General features: G+C 41.1%; 1 protein-coding gene across 11 annotated transcripts in view; it reads right to left on the bottom strand.

Annotated features, from left to right (window-relative positions):
- The window catches only part of LOC121312817 (microtubule-associated protein 4-like), a 128,506-nt gene that overhangs the window by 90,614 nt on the left and 14,031 nt on the right, over nt 1-23,861 (bottom strand). For 10 of the 11 annotated variants that reach the window (XM_041244615.1, XM_041244609.1, XM_041244603.1 and 7 more), the window contains exon 2: nt 6,597-6,647. The gene's annotated coding sequence lies outside the window, so the exon portion shown is untranslated. Of the gene's footprint in view, nt 1-1,452; nt 1,546-6,596; nt 6,648-23,861 lie in introns of those variants that run through there. The other variant, XM_041244604.1, reaches the window with a different exon arrangement.

The raw sequence follows: 23,861 nt of genomic DNA, 5'->3' as shown, positions 1-23,861 counted from the left end.
AAAAGTAAAACAAGAGTATACCATATTACAGTAAAAAAAAAAAATAATCTAAAAACCTGGTACCTCATCACATTACCTATTGTCTTCTGGCGAAAAAACGTAAAACGTGTACTGTAGTTATTTATTCCAGACTTCATATTTGCACTGGTTTCTGGCTGATACAGTTGTTTTTAAATTTGGCTATATAGTAGTCCCTCACTAAGCCAGACATGTCGGGAGAGAGACAGGTTGTCCAAATTAACTAGGTTTCCGGTTTATAAAAAGAAAAAGAAAAAAATCCCACAAAATTGCACTCTGTACACACTATGTTGTGTCAAAATATAAATCTGTACAGTAGGCCTACAGAGTACATAGTACCCCACTTCTGAGTACGGTTACAAGGATGGAAATAAGACTCCCATTGCATAGCAGTTTCACCCATTCCAGGTTTTTATACAAGCTTCCTTAGCCACAGTGTAGGTAACAAGCTCAAGTGTGGCTTCGTAAATTCATAGTAAAACCAGGAATGGCTCAAGCTGCTATGCAATGGGAGTCTATTTTTATGATGCACTGCAATATTAATGTGGACGGGACTACACGTATACAATATTGTGCACGGAAAAGACTTTGAATAACTAACTTTTGTGTATGAAACAATACAGCTGACCTCTATATTTGAATAAACATTTAGGGAAAATTCTAAACATTTAACACATAGAAACGTTTCAATAATTAACCTCTATAAAACGTTAAGACCCCTGGGTGTTTGTCTTGATTTCTGCAGTTTTTACTTTCCTACTCAAAAAGGAAATGGTAAATTCTCTGCGCTGATGCTGAAGTTCTCTCTCGATAATCAGCACTACAAGGCTAGCAGGGTCATCAGCAGAATCACACAAGTCTGATTGGAACAAGGGAGGATAGCACAGCCAAGCCCCAGGTAGCACCATGAGACAAGCTGTGTGAGCTCTCTCTTTATATAACGCTCTACCCTCTTGTGGCCCTGTACACACACACACTCAGGGAGTGCTGACACTGCTACTGTGCACTGAAGTGTAATCCATCAAGTCAAGGAGAATGGCTTGCACAGGAAGCACAGCTGGGAGAGGCGGGGGGGGGGGGTTGCTTTTATTCTCCACACTGCAGTCACAATCACTTTCTCTCACAAAGGCTGTCTGATAAGGAAGAGCACTGCACACACGGAGACAGACATAAATACACACACACACACACACACACATGCATGCATGCACATGCAAACACACTTTTTGTTAAAGGTTCGCTAGCTCAACATAAAAGACCTTCAGGGTCAGTTATGGTTACTGTTTTTATTTTAAGCAATCACATTGCATACAAAACCAACAGCCAGGTCTTCTTTCTATGTATGCTAAATGAATTACAGAATGGGGTAAATCTGGGGATCCTGCGTATTCTAGTAATCTCTGTACTATTGTATTCAATGACAGTGTGTCCTACCTAGGCTCAGTGGAATGGTGCTCAGTCCTGAATCAGCGACAACCAGCAAGTACTTAGTAGATGGGGAGTGTAAGCGATCTTCTCTCTATAGTGTGCAAGTCCAGAGGGAGCGACTTACTTCTCACATGCTGCTACATCCTTCCAAGACGTTCTCCGAGGGCGGGGCTTGCTAAAGAGCCTCAACAAAGACTGGACAATAGTGTGTGCCTATCACTGACATGAGAACCAATAACAGCAAATAATAAACTGTGTTACACAGGTAAACAGAGACACATCACTCATTATGTTCATTTCAGTATTTCTAGATTACACTTAATGTAAAATACCTATTTAGTACCTCTCCTGTGTAATGACAGTTGCAGTTTCAGATCAGTGAGGCCAGACTGCAATCACAGATCATAACCAAATTTCAATATTATATTATGATGTTGCTTTGAGGTGAATACCCTGGAAATGCTGGATGAATTCCAACATAACACTAACATGGTCGATTCGCACAGGAGTAAAAAGATACAGGATGCCCGAGTTAATCATTTTAGTCCTGGGCGAATTAGGTTTTAGTACAAAACTAGGAAAAATTCAATCAGAAATGTGCTTTACTTAATGTTATCAGGGCTCTCCAAAACGGTTTCCCATTGAGGCTCTTCCAGCATTATGTTTGGCACAAACCCAACACAGCGCATCACCCAAAGAACACCATCCTTACTGTGAAGTATGGTGGTGGCAGCATCATGTTATGGGGATGTTTCTCATCAGCAGGGACTGGGGCACTTGTCAGGATAGAAGGGAAAATGAATCGAGCAAAGTACAGAGAAGTCCTTGAGGAAAACCTGCTGCCCTCTGCAAGAAAGCTGAAACTGGGACGGAAGTTCACCATGACAACTTTCAGCATGACAATGACCCAAAGCACAGAGCCAAAGCTAAAATGGAGTGGCTAAGAAACAAAAAGGTAATGTCCTTAAGTGGCCCAGTCAGAGTCCCAACTTAAATCCAATCAAAAATTTGTGGCATGACGAAGATTGCTGTCCATCAACTCTCCCCAAGGAACTTGACAGAGCTTGAACAGTTTTGTAAAGAATGGTCAAATATTGCCAAATCTAGGTGTGCAAAGTTGGTAGAGACCTATCCCAACATACTCACCGCTGTAATTGCTGCCAAAGGTGCTTCACCAAGTATTAACTCAGGGGGGTGTAGACTTACCCAGTTATGATCTTTCAGTTTTGTATTTATAATATATAATTTGTTAATTTGTCAATAAAAACTTTTTTCCCCCCTTAAGAGTGTGGAGTAAGGTGTGTAGATAAGTGGAAAAAAAAAATCCTCATTTAAATACATGAAACTCTGAGGCACTGACACACAAAAATGTGAAAAAAGTTCAAGGGGATGTAGACTTTCTATAGGCACTGTATCTAGCGACGGTAATTAGAAAGAAAAAAAAAAAGCTACCGGTACCCAACATCAGAACTAGCATTAATTCTGCCAAGAAATAAAAAAGCAACCAGTAGATGGGTTAAATTAGCAGTATTACTACAGTACAGCTAAACAGACATCAGGTTTGCTCTCATCTTGTGCTGGTTCAGTTCTTTAGGGTGCAAAAAAATAATAAAATAATCTATTAAACGTCTCTGTGCCATTTCTTTACGTCAGCAGCCAGTCTTTCAAACAGTTGCTTATGCTTGTGAAGCAGTCAGCAAAAAAGTCTGAAATGGATTTCAGCAAAATGTTCAACCGTACACAGAAGGTAACATGAAAGGGACATGCGTCCCAGGGATATCCGGGTGGAAAACGCATTATTTAGTACACGTTAAAATATTTACACACATATTAGTACACTAGTAGTACACAATATATATTTAGTACACATATTGATTTGGACCAAATCAGAATACATAAAATAGTATGTGTTATAATGTAAATGAACTATGCATTTCTCATAGTTACACACATCGGGGCTAGTCATTTTACACTCATACAGCATAATTACAAGAGTAGCCAAGCACCTTCGGGAAAACAACTTTTTAACTTCAAGGATAAGAAAACTGCAAACCATGTTGGCGAGAGATTTTCTTCTACGGTGCAAATATAGATTTGCTGAGTGTCGCAGACTTCTTCAGACAATGTTGGCCGTGATATGGTTCAGTTTGTATTAATGTACACAATTGTTTTTATATTTTCTAATTATATTTACACTAAAATATTGAGTTACCATAGCTATTCCATGCTCACCCTTTATAAGCTATAGTGGGGAGCCATAGTTACAAGACCGTGCTATTTGTGTTCCGCCTCATAACCAGTATAAAAGGGCTGCTGTAATGGCATTATGGAGCCACGACGCTACCGTGTTATAACCAATTCCGCACTATAACGGGGCGCATTATAACGGATGAGCACTGTATTAGATTAAAAGTCAGAGCTCTCAACACTTGTTTAAAATTATACATTACTTACAGTGGGGTTACCACTGAATGAAAGCGATTTCTAAGGCGCTGAAGCCGCCTATTGATGCTCGTCTCGGAGGGTCCGGGTCTGTCCATTTTTCACTAGAATTTACCCAATGCCAAATCCATATACCGCCACGAATTGGGCAGGAATGGCAGATTAGACTTTTAATAAGATAATTTATTACACATACTATTTTCTTTAAATTCATTGCTTCTCATATCATATAATTTTCAGTTATCTGATTGGCCAAACTAGTAGACGTAATAATTAGAATTACAAGACGTACTAAAGTATTATTAGAACGTGTACTAAATATTTGAAACATGCACTAAATAACACGTTTTTAACTCGGACGGCTTTCGACACAAACAACTGCAAACCTGAGAGACCAGACAAACCATGCGTGAGTAAAGAGCGAGGGTACCCGCATTGAGAGACCAGACAAACCATGCGTGAGTAAAGAGCGAGGGTACCCACATTTCTTCTTTGTACTATTTTAAAAGCAGATAAAATTGATCCGAGACCAACCTCCATTGCCCCCTGTCTTCTTAGTTTCCCCGTTTGCAAATTGCGCAGGTAATTTAATTCCTAAAAATTATATACTATCATCTACAAAGTCAAAGAACAACAAAAATGCATAGCCCAGCACCCAAAAAAAAGAGGAAATAAAGAAAATGGATGCAAATCCAGTATGCAGGGGCAGAGCCAGGCTCACATACAGACACAGACAACTGGGACAACACATTAAAATGCAGGGACATCCACGAATACATCTAGTCAAATGGAACGGAACTTTACAAGCTGTATTCTATGATTTTCTCTATAAAGACCCTGTCTGAAAGGGAGTAGCTGTGTATCAACAACATGGAAAGTGGTTAAAGCAATGTGATGGTTAACGTTCAGTGGAAATGTTGACTCCGTAGTTCATTTAACCAATAAGGAAAGAGTGAGCGAGAGAGAGATAAAGCGAGAAAGTATGATTGTGAGTGTGTGAAAGAGGGAGGTTTGATCAAGATTTTCTGCTCTCCCCCCATGGCAGGAAATTTGTCTAAGAGCCAAGCAAGGGAAGAGAGCAACTACAACTACACTGCTGTTGTATTTCCTTCGCATTACAAATGAATAAAGTATGTCTCGGCAGCCTGGAAATATCTCTGTCTGTCCCTCTCACTCATTTGGGAAAGGATATAAGGGTCTTGCAAGGCTTGAACTGTTTTTTAAAGCATGCTTGTATCACATGTAACTGATCTCAAAACTTTGTTGTGTCTGAAAGAATCAACAACATAGCTAGGTAACCCTTTCCACACCCTCACCAATCTATCTGTGAAGAAGTTTCTATCTAAAACTCTGGTCCTAGTTTCTGTCCAGTGCTTAAACTATTCAGAATTTTTTAGAATTCGTGTACCCGTTAATTCTTCTTTGCTTCAGGCAAAACGTGGTTTCAGGTTTGGGAAACCCCAAGTGCACTGCACCTCACATCTTGAATTGTTTCTTGTAGTACGCACCTCAGCAAGACCTACTGAAATCAGTATGATAAACTGCACCATCTTTTTCAAAGTCTTCAGTTTCTCTCAGTTTTTCTAAATTCCTGCAGAACAGACTTATTGTCTCAGCTGGCATGAACTCAGATTGAAAAGTACCCCTCCCAGGTACACCCTAAACCACAAGCTCAGGAGCCTGAGCTCCAGATTTAATAACGAGAGAAAGGACAGTCGATCCCGACAGCTGCCATTGCCAAAACACACCTCCCACCACGGTGAGGGCAGTAATAATAAAATGTTAATCAACACAACAAATCCCAAAGCAAACCCCACAGGAGTTTATATCATACATAACAGCACTACCCCTTCTCTGATCCATCCCTGTCTCTCTCCTTCACCCAGCCTGTACTGTACCTGCACAGAGGCTTTAATTTAATTACAAAAAACATTTTTTGTCTGATACGCCATTGAAGCTGCTGTTTTTAGGACAGTGCAGAGCCATGATTACGACTGAATCCCAACCTTAGAGAGCTGTAGCCCTGCGGCTTTACAAACCATAGCTTTGCAGTTTTTTGTATTGAAGGAGCAAACTCTATAGATATCTTTTAACATCTAAATATAGCCAGTCTCTGGCTCACCATATCCCCCTAGTGGCCAAAAAGGAAAACAGCAAGAAGCAACAAATAACCGCATTCTGTAAAACCACATACAGCAGCCTATTTTCATACAGTAGTGGGCAGGCTTATTTTCTGTCAACTAGTCTGCTTTTGCCTTTCATGAATTAACAGGTGTCAAGCCAAAGCTCTGACCTCGAGGAGGTGACAATCAGCTTGTATCTTACAGTAACCTATACTATAGATTTTAAATAGTTACATTAAAATAACTGAACTATATGGTTAATTTAACGTGACATCTTTTCCATCTGATACAAAGCAATTTCACATGGCTCTATCACATCAGTGATATTGAAGTCTGTAAATCTGCTACATTACCACTGGCCATACTTGGATGATTGGTCATGCAAATAAAGACTACTTGAATGTGACAGAGAGAGAGGGAGCCAGAGAGAGCAGAGAGAGAGGGGGATCAAATAATCCTCTCCATTCAAGAAGACAACTTTAGCAGGTGTTCGTTAATCCTGTCTTAACTGACTCGGTGTGTGACAATTTCAAACCCCCCACCCCCCCCACACACACACACACACACACACACACACACACACACCTGGAGCAGCAGGAATGTGACTTCAGTTCTTCTGTTTCTTCACAGGCTTATCTGTAAAACATAAAACAAAATCAACAGTTTAATAATTTTATTCATAGTAGTATTTTTTATTTCTTTTTTCAGGATTTTACATTTTTAGTAGTAGTATTTAGTGTTGGGACAAATTTTCATGTTCCAAGTATTATTTCAAAATTTTATGAATATTCAAATATTCTCTATAGCTGGAAATAACTACACAATTTGTACTGGGTGACAGAAAAATGAAATCTCTGGGGATTAAATAAACCTGGAACCCTGTTTATTTCAGAACTCAGTGATGCATTGGTTTACTTTGTTTGATATCTTTAATACATTTTTTGTCTTCTTATATGAACAAATACAAATGTGGTCATTCTTGCCACTGAATACATTTCAGGCCGTGTTTGTTTGAATATTCAAATACTTGTCCCAGCGTGCGCTCCCTCTTTCTTTTTTTTTTTCTAAACAAATCTATAAGGAGAAGCAATAAAAACTTTCACCGTCACTTTCTAGTATAAATGTTGCAAAAAAGCCTATAAAACCACATACTACACGATTTATGAATGACAGGAGGCCATTCGACCCATCAGTTCTCATCCGGTTCCCAGCAGCTGACTGATCTCAAAACTTTGTCAAATTGGGTCTTGAGGATCCAAGTGATTCAGCATCAATAACATGGCTAGGTAAACCCATTCCATACCCTCACCACTCTGTGTGAAGAAGTATCTCCTTATCCTCGGTTCTAAGTCTATTTCAACTAATTTCCCCAGCAGTGTCTTCTAGGTCAAATCATGTTAGTGGCTAAAAGCATACCAGTTGAAGTAACTTAAAAATGATGGTGATTAAGTAGATTCAAGAAAATGCACAGAGTCCTTTTCTTCAATCAGTTGCCAGGTTTATTGAAATATGCAGGGAGTCTGGTCCCAGGTACAGGACAAACAGAATACTCAACATTACAATGTCTGCATGACATTAAATACCCTTCTGTATAGATGGTCCACCTCCCCTTTCTCTGACACTTAACCAATGGTCAAGGTAATTTAATTTATTGTGTGAGTGTTAATGTGTGTGTGTCTGTGTGTGTAGTCTAGTGTGACAACCTCTGAACCCAGTGCATTCTTCACACTCCTGGAGACAAAAGGTCCATACATCTGCCTTTTGTTATCTCCTTGCGACCCCCTTTGATGCCAGTGGGATTATCTCTTTCGATCTCTCTGAAGTCTTTAGAGCCTGTTCCCTTCTAGTCCACAGCATTGTTATCTTGTTAGCTTGCAGTCAATGCTGGGCAAGAAACTTGTAGACACAAGGTCTCTATCAATTGTAAGCAGTATGTGCAATTTGAACCAAACAGTCTGCTATTTGCAATATTAGTCTCTTTTCAGAAAAAAACACCAGTATAGCTCTGCCAGTCCACATGCGTAGCAAACTGCTAATCAATTCTCAATCCATGTTTTCCAACACCAGTCAATAGGGGAAGCAGCTAACTGGTTATTGACAGGAAAGAAGCCAGGAAGTCTAAAAGCATGGCTTGCAAACAGAGATTTCTTTAACCTTGTGCAGAAACAGATATCATGTTTTAAAATGAAAATACATGTTTACTAAACAAGTGTTTCTTTCAAAACCACACTCGAGACCTACAGTATAGAATGAGTGGATGTGCATGAAGGAGAAAATTCACTGAATTACTTTGTTAGCTTCACTTTAAACAGTTTTGAATGTTTATACATCAATAAGAAAGTCCATCACAGGAAAATATGAAATAAATTGGCCTACACCCTAGACTTACTACTGTGTAAAACACTAAGGCTAAGACCTATATACAGAGCCTGTATACTCTTGACAACTTTAAGCTACTAACTCCCCTACGGGAAATGTGAAATGTAATTAAATAACTCCAGTGCCTTTATCTCAGCCACACACACAGAAGTGGTGTCAGGGATAATAGCCATGCTTTGGCGTGCTCTGAAAGAAGCTGGAAGATAATGAGTTGCATCTGTTCTTGTTTCCTAACGAAACTGTGTTGTAGTGTTAATAAACCCAGGCCTTTCCAGCTAGACACAGCTGCCAGTCCAACTCGGTACCAGTGTTGGGCTTGGGAGTGTCTGGGGTAGGGGGAGGTCAGTGCTGGGGTTGGGAGTTGTCTGGGGAGTGGGGCGAGGTCAATGCTGATTTTGGGAGTGTGTCTGGAGTAGGGGGAGGTCAGCGCTGGGGTTGGGAGTGTGTCTGGGGAGTGGGGCGAGGTCAATGCTGATTTTGGGAGTGTGTCTGGGGTAGGGGGAGGTAAGAGCTGGGGTTGGGAGTGTGTCTGGGGTAGGGGGAGGTCAGCACTGGGGTTGGGAGTGTGGAGAGTGGTGCAAGGTCAGCGCTGGGGTTGGGAGTGTGTCTGGGGTAGGGGGAGGTCAGCGCTGGGGTTGGGAGTGTGTCGGGGAGTGGGGCGAGGTCAAAGCTGATTTTGGGAGTGTGTCTGGGGTAGGGGGAGGTCAGTGCTGGAGTTGGGAGTGTTTCTGGCAAGTGGGGCGAGGTCAGTGCTAGGGTTAGGAGTGTGTCTGGAGAATACGGGGAGGTCAGTGCTGGGGTTGGGAGTGTGTCGGAGGTAGGGGGAGGTCAGCGCTGGGTTTGGAAGTGTGTCTGGGGAGTAGAGGGAGGTCAGTGCTGTGGTTGGGAGTGTGACGGGAGTGGGACGAGGTCAAGTTTGTTGTTGACAGACACTTATGTTCTAAACCATTCCCTATCCACACTGGGTTTAGTCCAGTACAAACAATGGTACAGTAGCTACAGCACAGTTACAACCAAGAGGTTGTTCTGTACGAGGATATGTGCTGGAATAAATAATTGTCAAATCTATTAAACAAAATGTGAACACCCACGACCAAAGCAGTATCTACCAAACTGCATGGAGCCCTGCTGCAGGAATACTCTCGCTGGCCTCCTATACAACATGATACATTACAAAACATAATTCATACCTGCACCACCTTTCACCTGCACTTCTACAGACCCCCCAGCACTTTACACATTTTCCACCGACATTATTCAGTTGCTTAAACAGTGTAACGATTCACCGCGTATCAATGACAGAGCTGCACAAACTGACTATTCGGTCATTCCAATCAAGCTCTCCACAGGTGAGGGGCATTGGTGTTGATCGGGCTAATTTACCATTCCACGTGAAACAAGTGAAGAAACAGAAGCTTGGATTTGTGTGGATTGCTGTACTCCACAGAATCTAAAGCCCTGCCTAACATGTTGTTCCTTCCCTTATGGATGCAGGAACAACTCCTAGCAGGTAAGTTATTGAAGTGTGATCAGTTCACAGCAGATTTAGCAGGCATCTGTTTTTTTTTTCCTTTAATAATGTATCTAAACAAGAGGAGTTCTGAATCCCAGTTACCACCCTTAAACCTTTTTTACCACTTTAATCACAGTAAACTTGTATAAAAGGGCTGGGTGCTTTGGCAGTACTTTCTTTTTGCTGCTGCTTCCTCCAGTCAAGCATTCTGATTTGTTTGGAAACTTCTGGCAGGTTTAGGAAGCTGAGTCACTGAGAAAGACTGTGGCAGAGCTGCATTTCATCGCTGTGTGAGCTCGATGAGTCACACATTGTGAAGGGTTTGGACACTATATAATAATAACTTGTTAAATGACACATTCTGGTGTGTTTAGGAAGTGCTGTCAGTACCTGCGACACACCAGCCAGCACTTCCAGGATGTGAAACCACTCTCTCTCAGATACAGATTAACAGCAGAGTGAACCTTGCGCCAAGAGGGGTTGACTTTGATCATTACAGTAGTTCAAAACACTCAAGATGCTAAACAAAGAGAAATGTATCAAAACAACTTTAAAATACAAAACTGTACTATATTTTGAAGTTCATGGCGATATGACGTATTTCCTCAAGTATTTCCTTTGGGAACAATGCCGCAGCAATGGCTCGTGACTTCCTTCTTGCAGTCCAGTAACTCACCTGCAAGCAATAACCCAATGGTGTGGTTTTCAAGCATGTCTGTGCCTAATGAAGTTTATAAACTAAGGTTCAGGAGGAAGGACAGCCCCCTACACATATTACATCATGCAATTCTGTCCTATCAGAGCAATATAAATAGACTGGTAAAATACCATGTTTGCTACATGTTGCTTTAAAAACTGCAAATTTGAGACCTACGTACTGTAGCAAATGGAATTATTTTGTTAACAACAATAACTTTAAGGTTAGTAAATAGTCTGAATTTTGAACCTGCACCAAAATTTGATTACTGACCCAGTAAATGTAAAAACAGCAAAGATGGGACGTACACACAGAGAGCAGCAAGTGCAGCGAGAGCATAGCAAGCCTTCAGTCTTGATGTTGTGTAACACTGTAACCACCAGTCTGTTTACACAGGCTGCTAATGATTGCTGCTGGGTATGCAGGCTTGCAGAGTAGCTGATCTTGGCTAAAGAAGCACTCAATCCCAAACACAAAGATAGTGCTAGTGACCGTCTCCTCTCCTCTCCTCACATCACATTGCAGTGGGGCCATTAAAGTGCAAACATTTATACGTTGACCAAACGAAGAGACGGACACTAACAAACACAGTGAGACAAACAAGTACCGTGCTGGTGCTTCCAGCACAAAATTGCAATGGTTACATTTATTAATATTTATTCTACCTCCCTGACTCTCATTCGTTCCTTACCAAACACCCAACCCTGAGTGAGTGAAACATTGCCTCTTTTATGCAGCTGTACCGAGACTCGATTGATAATCAGTCATTCAATTGGAATCTCGGTACAACTGCTTGTGAACTAACTGTGCTCCCCATGCTTCCATACTGATATTCACTTTAATCTGCACGTGGAGTGATTGTGCAATCCCTGTGCCTAAATACAATTATACACTTTACATCACCTGTGCTACACAGACCACACTCCGAGAACCAATACACACACACACAACATACAGCACATAACACAAAGTACATACAGGGGCGGGCACACTGCCACATGGGTGTACGGTTATTTATTCAACCTTTACACATAAATGTGATACACATGTCGTCTCATGCACATTGATGTAGCAGTATATCATAACACATATCATTGTTTTAAAAGAGCCATTCATGACTGCTTTTTGACTGCTTACAAAGATTACCAATTTGTATAAAAGTTTAGGAAATTAAACAAAATCTTGTACTCTCTACATCACCAGGATGTAGAGGTTTCTCCCATCCTCCAGTCAGAGGAGGGCTAAGCTATTTCATGTTCCCTATGACATAAGTAAAGCTAGCTTGCCTTTACTTGACTTGGCAGCATTTTACCCTTAGCAAGACAGTCTGGCTCAGTCTAATCTGTCTGCAGTTCAAACAGGGGTCCTATAGCTTGGGACGCTGCCCAGAGGGAGAGGGAGAATTCCAGAGATTGGGAAAGCAAAAAAATAAAAAATAAAAACCCACTTGCCTAAAGTGCACTTTTCAAGAGTAATTTTTATTTCATGTTTTAGATTAACAAGACAGCGTCTTCGTAACCAAGCGTTTTGAAATAAAAATCACCCAACAGAGCCTGTCCACTTTATTCCACTCATTTTGATCTGCAGTATGTGATTAAGTATATTACATTTTTCCACAATCTACTCAGAAAATGCCTGATGCACTCTGATGGACGCAGAATGAGACTGCACAGAACAAAGGCCATGCTTGTACTACAGATATAGACCAAATCAGTGTTAATGTACTGGTTTTGTTGGTACAGTACTATATTTTTTACAGAAGCAGTATTTCAATTAAAAACTCTATGATTCTGAAAATATCACTTGCCAAAACTAGCGACAACAATTTAACTGTAATACAGTACATACATTTAAATCCATACGTATTGAAGTGGTATGTAACATTTCCCATTAACAACAGAACAGCAAAATAAAATCTAAATGTTGTCCATGCACAGAAATGCAAAAAACATAAGTCGTAAAACGTAAATGGCAATGCAATCTAGCAAAAGCAAAAGATTAAAAAAACAAAACACAATAACAAAAACAAATACACAACAACTTTTCAGAATTAAAACAATATCCAAAGTCAGTATTCAAAATTGCAGAATATATTGCTCGATAAGGCTCTAATGACACAGTACACTTGCAAATGAAAATGCACAAAAGCAACTAAAGATTACAGATAAAAATAAATAAATAAATACATACATACATCCATCACAGTATCTAAAACCGCAGAGTGATTAACTTGTCTCATTCGCTTTGTTTTGGCTGCATTTTCGTCCATAGAAACTGGAGGAAGCAATGTGTAACTGAACAATGTAAGACTGATTTGGCACTAAAGAATTTAAAAAAAAAACGCATCTGTGATGGATATTCAGATAAATTGTAACATTGAAGAGATGGGCTTTGTATTAGAAAACTGGTGACAGAGTCGGGAATGCCGTGTGACAGGTAAGTGCATTCATTTTTTACACACACACACACACACACACACACACACACACACACACATATATATATATATAAAATGGGGATTGACTTTATTCTTAACACAAGGGCAGTAAAACGTGACTGTCATGTATCTGGGTAACGGATATCCAAGTGCTGACTATAATTATTTTTTTTGCCTTCAGTTACTCGACCCGAGTGTTTTAGAGGAACAGGGAATACAGAGTACTGTACTGTACCTGCCAAGCCAACAGAGCGCCCAGCACAAGCAGAACACCGAGTTCCTGAAGCGGAAACAGAAGAAAAGGCAGGGACGCTGTTTGTGCGCAATGACATCATCAGCCAGTGCACTGCAGACCATAGAGACTCTGCTCCATCTGCAAGAGCAGTCAGTCAGGGACCACGGAATAATGAAGTAAAGAGGGAATATTTACACACAGTCCAGCAGCATGAGTTAACACCATAACCAGCAATTTACAATTACTGTTCAAACAATGATCAAAGTCATATATATTTAGGGCGTGAAGTTTTCAGTTTTAACCGATAATAACCGAAGAAAACACCCCCGATGACCTATTTAGAAAATACGTTTTTTATTTTTTTAAACCGACAAACCTGGGTTTCGGCAATATATTTCAAATAATATCAATCATTCACTACATGTTCTACATAAAGAAAACTTCTTTCAGAAGACAGTGTGCAAAGACATTCCTACTGACCAATAGGCAATTTTTGTGGACCTACATAATAGAATACACTCGTTCAAGTGACTTGTGACGAATGGGCTGACAAAAAATAATAATCCATAGTGTTGTAAGATTATTTTTGCTATTGTTTAGGAACAATACATTCAGGACCAGTAATTATTTTAAAGTCAAGTTAACATTTATATTTACTCAATTAATAATTTGTGTATATATACATATATATATATATATACACACACACCAGTAATAAGATTAATAAAATAATACAATAAATTAAATAAAAAATACTTACTGTTAATAAGTCAGTTGCTTTGCAGTAGTGCATTAGTGTTTGCATAGATGCAAACGCATGGGGCAGAAGGGGCGCATGCCCCTCCACTTTGAATATGGGGGGGTCAAAACTATATATTTTGCCCCTCCACTTTTTTCGTTCATTATTTATGTATTATACCTTGTTGTGTTTGGCACTGACTTGCTTTAAAATCTTTAAAAATGAAATATCAAAATGGAAAAGTATTTCAGGACCACGTTTACAAACAAACCACCAAGGTCTGCATCGTGGCTAACAGTAAGAAAAAACATTGTTAAGTGAATGTGAACTTGGCAGGCGCTCAGGAGAGACAACTGCACGAAATATTAATACTTAATACAGGCATATATTTTTTATTTATTACTCACAAAAATATCTGAAGGAAGAGAAAGAGTATAAGACCATTATTAAAAGAAAAAACCTAAGGAAGAGAGAGTATCAGACAGTTAAACAATGTTGGACTTTAGAATTAAAAATGAGCGTAATGTTACTGCAATGCTATGAAGAAGTTCAATTCCAACCAAAACCTTTTATTTTTAACTTAGATTACACAGTAGTAAATACAGTAAACCCTCGCCAACCGCGGGGGTTACGTTCTTGAAAACCCCTGTGGTTGGCAAAACCGCGGTTGGCAAATACTAGAGCTTATGGGAAATAGGGGGTCAGCTGTGGTTACACTTATCAAAGCCTATCTAAGGTGCATTTTCCTTCAATAAACACAAATGAAAAACACAGTAACATAAAAACAATGGAAATACTATAACATACTGGGTAATGTAACATGTAAAAAGTAATTAAATTATAACATAAGAAAAAGTAATATATTATTTACCTTGAATCCTTAGAGTTGAAGGCCAAGGTGTTGTTGACTCGTGACAATTACGCTAAGTTAACACGGAGCAACGAGACCGCATGCACATACTACCATGACTAGTACACGAGACAAAGCAAGAGATGATGCTGGTACTGGTAGGGGGAGATGCTGGCGAGACGGGAGCGTGGAAGAATACACAAGATGGTGCGGAAGCAAATGCGGATGCGTCATATGTTTCCGTGCAAAACCGCGTATACACAAATCTATACGCCGTGGTTGGCAAATTGGTATACAAAAGGAAAACGGTGTATACATGAATTCCACGTTTGGCAAATACATGGTTGGCGAGGGATTACTGAAAAAAAGTGTCAAAAATCACACAAGCCTGACTTTACTTTAGTGAAAAACATAAAGTACAATTTTTTCATTAAAAATGCATCTTAGTTGTTTGCCGATATTAATGTGCAGCTTTCATATAGAAACCATGTACTTACTAATAATTTAAACTTACATTTGTTTAATAATAAACATTTAGGTATGTCCCTGAATGACTAAGAATTGTAGAAATAAATGCTGATTAATAAAAAGGCAGCTCTATTTACCGATGTTGCTCATGATATACTTAGATTTCAGTATATCGTCTACTCCATTGGTCTGGGGCAGGTAAATCTCACATACTTACCGCATCAATTTCTATTTATTTTGATGCCCAAGGATGCGGGAAGTGAGTGCTGTTGGCGTAGCCAAACACAATGTTCTCTTGTTGACATATGAGCAGTGTATGGTTGATCTGTGGTAGTGCAGTTCGTGAACGATTAGTTATTTTTGAACGACTCATTACCGTGAATCAGATCAGAATCCCGTCTCAATCGGTTCTTTTGATTCACCCAATGAACGAATTGCGTGACACACAGGAATCGAGTTACCGGCCTATCAAAACTCAAGAAATGATTCAGAAACGCCTGAGTCTGGCTGATTCGTTGTAACAAGGAAACTGGGTTGTCTATCAACTCGTTGAGAGTTATGAAACTGAACCGTATGTGCCATGTTGTCGTGTGCAGAGGGTTAACGGTTTTGAGTCAAATAATTTGTATGTTTATCAGATAGTTCATATATTGCTGTAAATCTAAGTATAGTAGACATTTTACTGTAAAGCCCATAACAAAAAAATGAGTGAGACCATTTCAAACCGCAAACTGAGTTTTGCCATGCTGAGAGAGAGAGAGAGAGAGCGATTTAGTGCTGAAGTAATATTGAATTGTATTTTGTGTTGTATTTATAAAAAATAAATTCTAAATTTGATATGTCGTGTGGCTATTGTGATCGTTACATTTTTCTATTCTGATGTATTAAATTTGAATGCCTATAATGGTTTTCTTGCAAATTAGTATAACTCGATGGCAGCATTGTGCTTTGGCAACATTTAACTTCTCGTAGCAGCGTTGTACGGTGGGGGGGGGATTATCTGTCAAATCAAATAGATCATCTCACTTACAACCCAGTGTAACAAAGATGACAGTAATTAAATTGACGTATTATTTATTTATGTATTTATTTATAATTAAAAAAAAAAAACAGAACCCAGACAACCAACTATAGATTCTAGCTAGCTATTTTCCATTAGTGATGTCCAGTCTGTGAACTATTCATTTTGTTCCATTTAAATAAACCTACATAAACAAGTGATTCAGTCTACATTGATTGGTTTCATTTCATTGAATCACTGAATCGAATGAACAAAACTTTTGAAATGAGAGTGAAAGAAGAGGGTAAGCAAGAGTAAGAGGGAGAGGGAGAAAGGGATGAACTGGAATAAACCATGATCGTAGAAGAGTACAGCCTGACAGCCCAGTTGGCCAAAGAGAGGGATTAGATCTTTATCCGAGAATCAGAACCTTGCTAAGGCCAGGCAGAGCCACATGCCACCCTCCACCATCCTTCTACCATCACTCTCCCCCGAGTAACTGCTGTCAGAAAGAGAGGGGGGGGCTATGCTGGAGACATACAATGAAAATAACACACAAAACAAAGTAAAATTATCCCATCCTTAGAGGTCATGTGCATGGAATCAAAAGAACTTTTTATAAGTTCTCTCTCTCTCTCTCAGGATTGTGGGACAAGCTTGCAGGGAGGCGGTAGTGTTTTAATGCTGGTGTGGTAGGAGGGTGTTAATTTTGCTACCATTTTTTGCAACATTCTATAATTATTTGTTAATCGTATCGTTTGTTTTGGTTTCCATTTTACTGCTTACTGAGTAGTGTGTGTGTGTGTGCAGATCCCGTTATGGGATCTCACTCTGGAGAGCTGGGGGCTCTCAGGCGCCGACACGGGGTTAGCTGCTTGCAGGATACCGGCGTGTCAGTGGAGGAGTGCCTGCTGGCAGTAGGAGAGGTAGTCGGATATGAAAACATAGTGATTTTATTCAAGTGTCCCCCTTAGTAACCCCCGTTACCAAGGTTATTATTACGTCTAACGTGCCGCCGTTTTTGAAAAATGAGATCTTGGAGAATGAACTTGCCCGGTATGGCAAGCTGATGTCCCCAGTTAAAAACATTCCATTAGGGCGTAAAAATGCTAATGTTAAGCATGTCCTGTCTTTTCGGAGACAGGCGTTTTTACTGCTGAATAACCCAGGGCAGGTGATTGATGTCGCTTGGAGCTTCAGTGTGGAGGGTACGGGCTGTGTTCTATTTCTCAGCTCAGACACAATGCGATGCATTAACTCTGGGGAACAGGGACAACAAAGGAGAGCCTGCCCGAGAAAAAATAGAAATGAGGAAAGACAGGAGCAGGGTACTGATGACAGGGAGGAGGCTGGGGATGTTGGGGGTGAGCGGGAGGATGAGTCGGCTCCCCCATCACGGTGGCATCCGGAGTCTGCAGAGACCAGGGAGCCGCAGAATCGAATGGAGCCACCAACACCACAGCCGAGGCTGAAGAGACTCAGCCGCGGTCCTTCACAAAACGAAGTTACTGAAAATGACGAGTCAAAAAAACTAAAAAAAGTAAAAAATAAGGAGCTTGCAGATTTGCCTAACAGGGAAAGGGGAACGGAGAACGGAGCAGAGCCCAGAGTCTGTGCTGGAAGGGAGCCTGCAGTCTCAGGCAGGGGTGTCTGCCCCTCCTGATATGGAGGGAGAGGGGAGCGGCACGGTGATGGGCTCCAAGCCCGGCGCTGTGCAGCGCTCTTCTCTCTCTGAACCCCAGCAAGTGGAGACAGAGGCAGAAGCAGCGGTGACGGCTGTGGCTGTGCTGGGAGGTGGAGAGAGCCACGGAGGAATGGACAGTCGTGGATGGTGGAGCAGACAGCGAAGACGGAGCAGAGGAAATGGAGGGGGAGCTCTCGGACTCCTCGCTTATCTCCGACATCCCCGATAGCCAACCCGTTAACAGGGGGGAAAAAGTTTATACCCTGGATGAATTTAAACAGTTCATGGAGAATACAAAAGGAAAAAGGGGGGTTGAAATTGAAAACTTCTTCCCAGATCTAAGATTGTTCCTCCACTCAGCACACATCGTCATACGAAAGGCAACATTAGAGGAATCTGACCACCAAAAAAGGTACCGTCTTAAAAAATATGTTCAAATAATTAAGAAAAAGATCGCTAATATTGCCAAATAATATTTTTAAAATGGATACTTCTTTTAAGAATTGTTTTATTGTTGCTTGTTTTACTCTGTCAGTTTTACTATTTTTAGCCGCTATGGAAAAGTGCGTTTAATTCTTTTAACATGAATGGCTGCAGACAGTCTTTTAAAAGAGCGCAGCTGTGTGAGTTTTTAGAGCAGAAGCGGGTGGGGGTAGCGCTGCTGCAGGAGACGCACTCAGACAGTGAGAATGAGGCGGCGTGGCTGGCAGAGTGGAGGGGGCCATGTGTACTGAACCACGGTTCAAGCACTAGTGCAGAGTGTCAATTTTATTTAAGCCCAGCCTAGCAGCAACAATTTTAGATATTGAAGAGATTGAAAAGGAGAGGTTATTAAAAGTGAGAGCAAGGTTGGGTGGCACTGTATTTGTTTTTATTAATATTTATGCACCAAATAAGGGGAGGGAACGTATTTTAATTTTTACCAAACTAAAGCAAGCTCTTTCAAGTGTTGATAATGATGATGTGGTGGTAGTGGGAGGAGATTTTAACTGCACTATTGATTTTACTATGGACAGAAACAATGAGGAGCCCAATCCCCATTCCTCCAGTGAATTAGCTGCAGTTTTTCAGTTCAGTGGCCTGGTTGATGTCTGGAGGTGTCTGCACCCTAATGCAAGGCAATACACCTGGTCTCATTGTCGCTCACAACAAATATATAGAGCAAGGTTAGACCGCTTCTACATGTCACACACTCATTTGAATAAATTCATTAAAGCCAACATCATTCCCAGTAGCCTTTCTGACCACCACTGCCTTTTAGTTAGTAATACCTACCACTAACTCTCACACCACTGCCTACTGGCATTTTAATGTAAAGTTATTACAGGACACAGTTTTTGTAAAGCAATTTAAGCAATTCTGGAACACATGGAAAAAAGAAAAAACACTATAAAAATATGAGGCAGTGGTGGGACATTGGCAAAACACAGATTAAAATCTTTTGCCAACAATACACATTCAATTCAACTGGGTCACTGAACACAGCAGTGAGAGAGTTGGAGCTTAAAATTCTCCAGTTAAAGAGCAGCCTGGACACAGACCACCAGGAAACCCTGAGGGAGCAGAAACACATGCTGGGCAGCCTGCTGAAGGAGGAGGAGAGCAGACAGCCGGCAGATGCATTTCATCCGGATACCTTGTGGCAGGGAGCTGATTAGGAGATTAACGGGGAGGCAGTAAAATGTTATACTGAATTATATAGTAAAGAGCCATGTGACCAACAGGATATGGACCTGCTGCTTCAGGATTTGCCCACCCAACATCAAATTAGATAAGCCACTAACATATCAGGAGCTGACCACTGCTGTTACACGGCTTTCAAATAGAAAAGCTCCTGGCATTGACAGACTGCCCACTGAATTTTTAAAAAAATTCTGGACTGTGATTGGAGAGAACTTTTTGCAGGTGCTGGGAGAGAGACTCCAGGATAAAGAACTGCCCCTCAGTTGCAGGAGGGCAGTAAATCACACTACTGCCCAAGAAAGGAGACCTGTGTTTGTTAAAAAACTGGAGACCTGTTTCGCTTTTATGTTCTGATTTTAAAATAATTTCAAAATGTCTGGCCAATAGATTAAAAAAAATGTATGGACCAAACTTACTGTATACTGGGACGCTCCATTTTTGATAATTAGTTTTTAATTCAAGACTTTTTATCAACGGCTAATACATGTGATTTGAATGTTGGGCTGGTCTCTTTAGATCAGGAGAAGGCGTTTGACAGGGTAGACCACACATACCTTTTTAAAACCCTGGGAGTCTTCGGGTTTGGCCCTGTTTTTATTTCTTACATTCAGCTTTTATTCTTAAATGTTTTTAGCATTTTAAAGATCAACAATGGGCTGAGTCAACCCTTCCCAGTGTGCAGGGGTATTAGGCAGGGCTGCTCCCTGTCTGGAATGCTTTATTCACTAGCCACAGAGCCCCTGCTGCACTTACTGAGGGGTAGGCTGGTTGGTTGGGCAGTGCCCTCCTCACCCTCCCGTCACAGTGCAGATGATGTGAATGTGTTTGTGTGCAGTGACGGAGACATTGAGGCACTACAACAGAGCCTGCACACATTCCAGAGAGCATCTACAGCAAGAATGAACTGGGCAAAGTGTGACACCTTCCTGTCAGGCAGTTGGCATGATTGCACACTGTCCTGCCCGAGGCGCTGAGATGGGACAGGACAGGTATAAAAGTGTTGGGTGTGTTTTTCGGAGTGGAGACTTATGTGCAGAAAAACTGGGAGGGCCTGGTGGACAGGGTGAGGGGGCGGCTGCAGAGATGGAGGGGACTGCTGGCCCAGCTGTCCTTTAGGGAAAGGGTCCTGGTGATTAATAATCTGGTGGCGTCCATGCTGTGGCACAGGCTGGTGTATCTGGACCCTCCCCGTGGTATGGTGCTACAGATCCAAAGAATACTGCTGTAGTTCTTCTGGCGTGGCAGACATTGGTTGCGATCAGCAGTCATGTATTTCCCCACTGATGAAGGGAGGCAGGGGCTGGTCAACATTGCCAGCAGGGTAGCAGCCTTCAGACTGCAGGCAGTTCAGAGGCTCCTGTACGCTGGGGAGGAGGCTCATTGGAAGAGGCTGGCTTGTTTTTTTCTCAGCAGAGTAGAGGGGCTGGGGATAGGCAAACACCTGTTTTTAATTGAGAGTACTGGATTAGCTAAAATAGGTCTCCCTTGTGTGTTTTAGATGCCTGGAGGGCAGTGAGGGTGGAGAGAGATGAGGGGTCTCTGACAGGCAGGGTCCTGTTGGCGGAGCCCCTATTCTTCAATACGCTCTTCCCTGTGTGTTTCTTTCAGTCAGTGACGCTCTGTGCCAGTTTTGTGAGGGCAGGAGTGACCAGGCTGAGCCATTTGATCAACCTTGACCTCTCCTGCTGGTTGACTGCTACACAGTTGGCCAGGCGGCTGGGCTGGCACTCAGAGGCTGGCAGAGAAAACGGGTAGTGAGCTGAGAAGCTCTCTCTCCCCTGAGCTCAGGAAGGCTTTGAGTGAGGAGATGTCCAGCGGCACAGGGCAGAGACAAGACTTCATCTTTCCAGGGTTGCTAGTGTGTCCAACATAGGTGAAGGAGAGGGGGATGGAGGGAATGAGGGAACGCCACTCAACTTTAACACAGTTAAAGACTTAACTTCACACAACAGGGAGTAAGAAAATCTACCAGTGAAGATATCACATTTTCATCAGTTGAGGAGGTTGGTAGATTCAAGGTGGAGGGCATGTCTGGAGGTAGAGGAGGGACACAGACCAGTATGGAGGGTTCTGTATAAACTGCCTCTCACCAAGAGAGCGGAGGACCTGCAGTGCAGGATCCTGCACTGTATTGTGTCCACCGGTAGGTTTCTCCACAGAGTTGATTCCACTAATAGCTCAGAGTGCTGTTTCTGCTCTGCAGAGGAGACAGTGTTCCACATGTACAGCAAGTGTGTTAGGCTAGGACCACTCTTCCATCTCTTACAGGAGCTCCTGCAGGGCCTGGGTGAGGAGTTCAATAAACAGCTTTTTATCTTTGGGGTGCCCTACAGTTTTAAAAAGAGAAACAGGTGTGTTTTAATTAATTTTATAATGTGTCAGGCAAAATTACCCATTTTAAAGTCCGGGACCGGGCTGACTGATGCCGTGCTGCAGTTCAGGGTGTTGTTGGACAGCTGGATAAGAGTGGATTTTGAACTAAATAATAACCTGGAGGACTTCCAGGAGAGGTGGTGTGTGGGAGACGCCTTGTGTGATGTGCGTGAGGAGGGGGAGCTCCAGTTTTTGTTCTAATTTTTTTGTTTGTTTGTTTTACAGTGTTTTTATTAATTTTGGCTTTAATCTGTTTTTAACAGAAAGAAAACACTGTTTTTTATGATCTTTTTATTCTGTTTAAAATCCATTTTTAAGGAGAACATGATGTATTTTAGGATTTTTTAATTCTGCTGAGGCAGTAGGAATCTTAATTTTTGTTGTGTTTTACCTTTATTGAATTTTAATGGATTTTAATATTATTTGGAATGTTTAAATAAAGGATCTTAAGTCTCTCTATCTCTCTCTCTCAAAACATTTTTACAAAAAAAAGACTTGGTAGAAATTATAAATTCACAGAAACATGAAATGAACATAACAAATAAATAATAAACGTTGATTTAAACTATTTGGTTCGAAAACAGAGCAAATACAGTCAAGAAAGAGCTACAATGGAAAAAATATTTCACATTTTTTCCATCAGTACTTTATGAGCTGTTAATATTCACTATATATTACAGTGAGTTCATCTTTACAAAACCTGTTAATTATACAGCAGGTTTTAATTATACACCATGAGAGAGTAGGGTGTATATACTGGTATCCAATGTGAACAATAAAAGCTGGACATCTCCATGCAGAATGGATTTGGTCAGCTTCTGCTAGAAGCAAAAAACATACAAATAAATCAAACAAAATAAAATAAAACAAACATGCTTTCTGTACAGCGGCAATAACATTATAACTTGATAAAACCTCAATCTCTTCATAGAAACACATCTCCCCTAAACAAGGTTTGAGCTCTTTACTTCATCAACCTTCTCTATTTACAGGGAGTCAAATTTGCAATACAGCACGGGAACAGGAAACATAAATGCATGCACTCAGAAAGAGACAGCAAATGAGCCGAGGATAAGAAAGGCAAGTAAAGACCACTCCTTTGAAAATTCACGAGCAGATTCATCAGCAACTTCATCCGGGTAGTAATAAATAGCTCGGAAACCACAGTCGCCAAATATGGCCTACCATTCGATTGACAGGAAAATCTGTACATTCATCACTAAGCCCTCCAGACATGCCCTCCGCCTTGAATCTACCAACCCCCTCGACTGATGAAACTTACTGTAAGGTACATCCTCGTTTCAAAATTAGAGATTAAAAAAAAAGTAGATGGCCATGAAACATATCAGCAGTATGTCGCTGTGGCAAAGTGGCTGAGGGGAAACAGGTGCAGGAGTGATGCAGTGCGGTAACTAAACAGACAGAGCTTTGTAATCCGTTTTGGAAAAGTGAATCTTTAATTTTATATGCCAGGTCTAGTGACCTAAACAATAATCCCCCGGCAATACACAACAGTGTGTATTGCACGGGGTACACAATAACAGGATTGAGGTCCCAACTAATAAACATGATATCTGACCCACAATAATACTACACGGTCACCAGTCCGGGGTGCATGCAGTAGTGCTCGTGGTGGCTGATAAAGTTTATTTAGTGATTACTGGTGAAGTGCAGTTCCGGCTTAGTGCTGGCCTTTGGTGACAGCTCCGGAACAGTGTTAGCTGTCTGGTAATGTGCAAGACAAGACAATTACAAGACAAAACAATCACAGGTTCTTTCACAGTCTTTCAGC

The sequence above is a fragment of the Polyodon spathula genome, chromosome 3 (assembly GCF_017654505.1).
Source record: "Polyodon spathula isolate WHYD16114869_AA chromosome 3, ASM1765450v1, whole genome shotgun sequence".
Taxonomy (NCBI): domain Eukaryota; kingdom Metazoa; phylum Chordata; class Actinopteri; order Acipenseriformes; family Polyodontidae; genus Polyodon; species Polyodon spathula.
The sequence above is the reverse complement of the archived record's forward strand: the minus strand, read 5'-3'. Positions and strand labels throughout refer to the sequence as shown.